Raw genomic sequence first — 6,900 nt, forward strand, 5'->3', positions numbered from 1 at the left:
GGACCCGGGGATCACGACCTGAGCCAAAGGCAGATGCTCAACCATTGAGCCACCCAGGTGTCCCTCAGTAAACACTTATAAGGCAATTTCTTTTTTTTTTTTATAAGGCAATTTCTGTGTGCCTCATTGACTCTAAAATTTTTGTTGTTTTCAACATTTTGCATTGGATGATTTAGGAGCTGACTGTAAGAAAAATGCGGAAATAAGCATGTCTTCTTTATTTCAGGGGGTAAAAAATTACTACTCGGAAATACATTTAGTGAAACCTTAATGAAAAAGTTATGAATCTTTGAGTTAATGGCAACAGAGAAACCAAGTCAAATTGTCTTAAACTTCGTGACTTCATTGGCTCGCAAGTTTTGTAAAGGTGGGATGTTGTTTCAGGCATGGTTTGACCTAGAGCTTCACATAGTCAGCAGGCTCTGGCTCCTGTGGGATTCCCTGGGCTCTGCACAGCTTCCCTCGTGGTAGCAGTTATTCCAGATCTCGCTACTTCCACAACACCAGCAGAAGAGAAGCTCTTTACCACCTCTTACGAAAGAAAAAGGAAGCTTCCTTGCTGGGAGCCCCCAGTGAAAAGAATTTTTTCCCTGTCAGTGGGCTGAATTTGGTTAGTTGCTTATCCTGGAACCACCTCACCTAAAGGAATGGTACACATTTGTTGGTTTAAGCCAGTCAGGATCGCCCTCTGGAACCAGAAATGGTGTCCATTCCATGCTGGCTGCACAGCTAAGCAAAGTAAAACACACTCCTAAAGGGAAAAAAAAAGGAGGTTGTTGTAGAAATGAAAAGATATCAAAGAAACAATCAACAAATGTGTATTACCCAAGTGAATCATCTTTTCCAAAGCAGCATTCAAGATGTTTCCCCTCACATGAAAAAATACATCATCACTCCTGTGTAGCTTATAGGATCCCCAATTCTTAGAATTATAGAGACAGAATGCAAACCATATCCCTCATACTGGAGTAAAGGCTGGGAAAAATGAAGTAAACTGCCCCAGGTTACACATCTAGTTAACACCATTGAAAGGAACACAACCCAGGTGTTTTTATTTTTGATCCAACATTCCTTCTCGTATGTCAATACTACACAATCAGGGCAAAATCAGACCATATGATGTGTCGCTTCTGTTTTTCTCTAAACACAGAGTTTATTTGCAGAGAGAATATGTTTGTTGGGTTCGTGAGGAAGGGGTAGGTAGGAAAGAATGAAAGAATGGAAAAAGAGAACAACTTTAATAACTTTTTAATTTTGTTTTAACTCACACAACTTTCTAACACATTTATTGACCCAAAAACAAGAACCCTTCTCAGAGCTGAGAAAATGTGACGCTAGGACTTGGGTAAAAAAGAATCCAGTGCTCACTTCAGCAGCACGTATGGTAAAATTGAACAATATAGAGAAGATTAGCATGGCCCCTACACAACCATGACACACAAATTCGTGAAGCGTTCCATATTTATTTTTTGAACTATTCCATATTTTTTAAAAATAATAATAATCCATATAACAACACCAATTGAGCTTGTAAAACCTGGTCGTAAGACCAAATACCATTTGGGGAAAGACAATTTGTTGGCTCCACTCTCAAAAATTGGTGTGTTTTGAGACTTGCCAGATAATGTTCATTAGTAATGGTTTTGACATGAGGAGGAAGACTTCAAGGTAAAGAGAAAAAGCTCATGCTGGTCCATTGTTAAAAATCACAGAGCAGCCTGTGCCTGGGAGCCTGTGAACTCTCCTCCAGATCATAGAACTGCATCTCATTTTCGGGGCAGACCAGCCAAAGGTGCCCTTCTAGAGCCTGGTAAATCTATTCACACCTCCTCCAGGCATGGGGAGCCTATGCGAAGGCAAACAGCCCACTCAGGGGGGCTGGCCTTAAACCATTACTTACTTCAGCAGTAATTCATATAAACTTTTGCTCACTCTGCTGCCTTGCCCAGGCTGCTCTAGCCTCTCTGCCTCCTCCAGACCATGCAGTCCACATTCAGCTTCCAAACATAAGTTGAATTGTGTGATTCCACCTCTTAAAACACTTTGACAAATCCAAATGTTTCCAGAATAAGCCTTCTCTTGTTAACATGATCTACAAAGTCCAGAACTCACTACCTATGATCTGCCCTGTGCTCTCACCCACCAGAGCCCTGACACTACCACTCAAGATACCTTCATTTTCATTCCTTCCTACCTCTGTTTTGGCCATTTTCTCCACTTGGAAAGCCTTTCACTGTTTTGACTATAGAGCACAACCTGACCAGTTCTTAAATCCCAGGGAAAGATTCTCTCTCCTCTCAAATTCCCTAGAAAATTTCCCCTTCAATATTCCCTATAACGTTGTAATTGGGCCATTTTTTTTAACTTCTTGGTCTCCTCCAGAGTAAGGGTTGTATTTTATTCACCACTGGGTTGTTAATCCATTGCACAGAGTACATGCCCAGTTAATATTTGTTGAGTTGGAGCAAAGTGAGTCATTTAATGTCTATCTTACCTTCAAAGCAATGTCAAATCACACTTTCTTCCAGAATATGTCCTAAACTATCCTAACTGTAGGTTCAGCCTATGTCTTGAGTCAAGCTGGTTAATCCCTCTATTCAAAGCCAAAAGTACAAATGCAGCCCCCAAACTCAACTCCCAGGACCAATTGTGCACTGAGCCAACAGACCTTCACATTTGAGAGCTTAGCATCAACCACCCTTGCCACTAATCCACACTTGTATTTATTTACTTGTGAATTTAATAAATATGTGAAAGCCTACTTTGTGTTAAGTCCTATATTAAATACAAAAGAAATGTAGATAAAGTAGTTATGAACCCGACCCTTAGGGAGACCAGAGTAGTTGGGGAGGGTAGGAGGTAAACAGGCAGCCCTGTTGCAAATCCTCTAGCATATCTTGCCCATCCCCAGTCTCTCTGATTCATTTCTTGTCCTTGGGATAGTTTTTGCCTTGATTCTTATTCCAGAAACCTCAACTCCCTTTCCAGACTGAGATCTTGCAATCCTACTGCCAGAACAAAAGCCTTGTCCCCAGATTTCTTTCCCATGTAACCAGCCCTTCTGCAAGCCATTCTTCAATGAGGACTTACTGGGCATGACTGTCAGCTTTGATTTTTGTATCCTGTAATCCCCAAAGTCCCTATTGCTGTGCACTGCCTATGTAGTGGGACATCTTAGATGCTTTAGGCTATAAATTACTTGACAGCAGTCTTAGCAATGTTCTGAGGTTGGGGTGTTTGGGGGAGGGTTGGATCTGACTCCAAAGGCAAGGAAAACACAAGAAAAAATAAACAATGGGACTACATCAAACTAAGCTTCTGCAAAGCAAAGGAAACTATCAATAAAACAAGACAGAAAACCACTGAATACTTGCTGATCATATATCTGTATCTGACAAGGAGATAATATCCAAAATCTATAAAGAACTCATACAACTAAATAACAACAACAAAAAATCCAATCTAAAATGAGCATGAGACCTGACTAGATATTTTTCCAAGGAAGATATACAGATAGCCAACAGGCATATGAAAATATGCTCAATATCGCTACTCACCAAGGAAATGCAAATCAAAACTACAATGAGGTATCATCTTACATGTGTCAGAATGTCTATTATCAAAAAGATAAGAAATAATAAATGTTGGTGAGGATGTGGAGAAAAGGGAACCCTTGTGCACTGTTGGTGAGAATGTAATTTGTACAACCACTATGGAAAACAGTATAGAGTTTCCTCAAAGAGTTAAAAATAGAACTACCATATAATCTAGGAATTACACTTCTAGGTATCTATCTGAAAAAAAATAAAAACACTAATTTGAAAAGTATACACCCCTTGTTCATTGCAGCATTATTTATAATAGCCGAGATATGGAAACAATATAAGTGTCCATTGATGGATGCATGGATTAAGATGTATATACACACCCAATGGGACGTTACTCAGACATAAAAAAAAAAAAAAGAATAAAATCTTGCCATCTGCAACCAGCTGTATTGACTTTGAAGGTATTATGCTAAGTAAAATAAGCCAGACAAAGAGAAATACCACATTATTTCACTTACATTGTAGCGACTATTTACAATATGTACAGATGTTGAATTACTATATTGTACACCTGAAACAATGTAATTCTATGTCAATTATACCTCAATAGGGAAAAAAAAGAAATAAATGTATGATAAAGGTAAAGGTCCAGAGGGACTAGTATTGCCAGAAAAGTTAGGTTTAGAAGAGATGTTAGAGTTTGCACTGAGTCCTCAGGGAAAAGAAAAACCATTGTTATGATGGCTTTAACCATCATAACAATATTTCCCATTTATTGGGGACCAATTATGTCCCAGACACTGTATTAGCTATATTTTTTTTCTTCTAATCCTCACAACCATCCTTTGAAGAAACTGAGGCATAAGGAAGCCCAGAAACTTTCCCAAATTGACACAGGTAGAAAGTGAAAGAGTTGAGATAATTCAGATTGATCTCGAAGTCTACAGTCTTTCTACTATACCACAAATCAAAGAAATAATTATTACCACCTCTTCAATTTTACCAGGGTTATTAATAGAGCACCCTATTCCCTAAGAGAGTCTATTAGCACCTGGAAATATCCAAGAGATTCAAAACTTTATAAAGAAAGAAGTTTTTCTGGAAGAATCAGGGAATGGTTGGATATTCAGTTGGGTATTCAGAACTATAAAGGAAAATGCCCAACAGCAGTGTTCACTTTTCTGTCCAACTCAATGTATTAAACATAAAATAAAATGAACTTGGACACTTCAATGTTGTTTGCTCTTCTAAGCCACTGACTTCTACTTAATAGGACAGGAAAACCGACCACTGAGCATACTGCTGAATGATGGCTCATCCTAATAAGGCTTTTTGGCGAAGTTTCTGTAGTTTCTGTCTGCCTGAAAGATCTCCTGGCCCCTTTCCTAATTGCAGGGGCTGCTCCCAGAATGAACACTAGATTACCAGCCCTAGTTAAAGAGCACTTAGGGCCATGCTGGCCAGAACACCCATATGGCTTCCAGGCAGCTGCGATGGATGCCAATGATTAATTAATTGATGCCAATGGGGGTTGTAAGCTTGGGATGAGGGCAAAAAGACTGGAAGCAGACACAGCACAGCCACAGATGTCACACCCCTTGGCACTCTAGCTGCTGTGTGAGACAGTAATGAGAACACTGGGTTTGAAGTCACAAGCCCAGGTCTGGGCCTGTGGGAAATTGGGTCTTGCTAATTTCTGAAACTAATTCCTCATTTATAAAGAAGAATAATTCCTGCACTACTCATTGCAGAGGCTTTGTGAGGCTCAGATAAGTTATTTGTATGTGAAAACTCCATAAAGGTTAAATGTCCTTCTCCAACCCCGCTTGAGTACTTCCATAGCAATCTGGGCTTCTCTAACTGGCATTCATCATATTTCACAGTTATTATTTCTTTGTCTGTCTTCCTCTTCTAGGCTGTACAGAGCAGAAGGAAGAGACCATATCAATACAGTTCTCCACTATTTCCTAATATCTACCATAGTGCTGGGTACTTGGTTGGTGCTCAATAAATACTTGTGAGATAAATGGATAGATGATGAACGCTTCCTCTAGAGTGTTCATTTCTTTTGTGAAAATCTCATTCCATGGCAAAACAAATCCCATATCATCATCATTGTCTTGATTTATGTCAGCTAATGGCAACTCTGTTTCACTTTATAACTGCTATTTCAGACACAGCATGGTCCTCAAGAAGTATACAGGCAAAAGAGAATAAGACATGTACAAATGGAAATTTAAGTAACAACAAGCACAGTAAACGTCATCTCTAACAAGTTCTTTTTTTATTTCAACTTTTTCAAAGAATTAATCTCTGGGGTAATAGCCAACATATTAAAACTGCAAGTTTCTATATTTATAGACAATGACTGTAGACCAGATGGACTATTTTAAATACAACTCCAATTGTGTAGAAATCTCAGACTTTTCTTTGTGGAGGAGTGTTTCCTAAAAGCACTGAGAACCAGAAGTAATTTTATGTGTGCAAAGGTATGGAGGAGAGGGTAGAGGTGATCAGAGGATGCTTCTGTAGGTCCCAGTCTCACATTTTGTGGAAATAAAGATCCAGGCTCAAAACTTAAAGATAGACTCTATTTTTCAGTAAGATATGCATGCAGTGAGAAGAAATTGGAAAGCAAATATAAAGCATAGGTTCGATGTCCCAATATTTAGTACTTTGAAATTACAAATGTTCTTTTATCCACTTTTATGTGGAACAAATACACATACTAAGCTAATACCTTGAGCAAGCCACCAGGGGTTTTATCTAGGAGGTATTTTTCCTCAGTGTTAAATCTACAGGGAAGACCTGAAGCCAGATATCACGTGACACAGGAAAGCTTAGGGACACTTCTGGCAAGAAAGGTTGAGTGAAGCCTTTATCACTACTGGGAAGGGTAAGCAGAAGGTAAAATGGTGAAAACAACAAAGTGGGAGTTCTAAAAAAAAGGCCTAACAGTAGCAATTGGAAACTGGTGAACACTGTCATAATTAAGTTTGAAAATATAGATTGTAGAGTTCCTTAATCCTTTCTAATACCTCTTTAAAAAAAAAAAAAACCAAGCAACTTAAAATGAGTAAGAGTCCCCCTGTATTCATTATCCAACAAATAATTCTGAAGTTGAAGCTGAGTATTACTTACCTGCTAAACGTTAATTTTAAGCCTTTAACTGGAATGGGTGCCTCCTGTAGACACATCGACAAGTGAACGTAAGAGACACTGAGAGTTGTCTTCCAATATTTATTCACCCCTTTGTCCACAGCTGAGCAGAAAACTACTAAAAACTAGAGACTACATTTCCCAGCCTTGGGGAACTTAGGTGGCTCAGGAGGTTGAGCATTTGACTCAGGTC

The 6,900-nt window shown here is 39.0% G+C and overlaps 1 non-coding gene across 1 annotated transcript; it reads left to right on the forward strand.

The window, feature by feature from the left end:
* The first annotated feature begins 1,360 nt into the window (after positions 1-1,360).
* On the forward strand, positions 1,361-1,466 carry LOC119872461. Its single transcript, XR_005361533.1, has one exon. It is a non-coding gene; the product is annotated as a U6 spliceosomal RNA (small nuclear RNA).
* Positions 1,467-6,900: the final 5,434 nt, after the last annotated feature.

Source organism: Canis lupus, chromosome 6, assembly GCF_011100685.1.
Source record: "Canis lupus familiaris isolate Mischka breed German Shepherd chromosome 6, alternate assembly UU_Cfam_GSD_1.0, whole genome shotgun sequence".
NCBI lineage: Eukaryota > Metazoa > Chordata > Mammalia > Carnivora > Canidae > Canis > Canis lupus.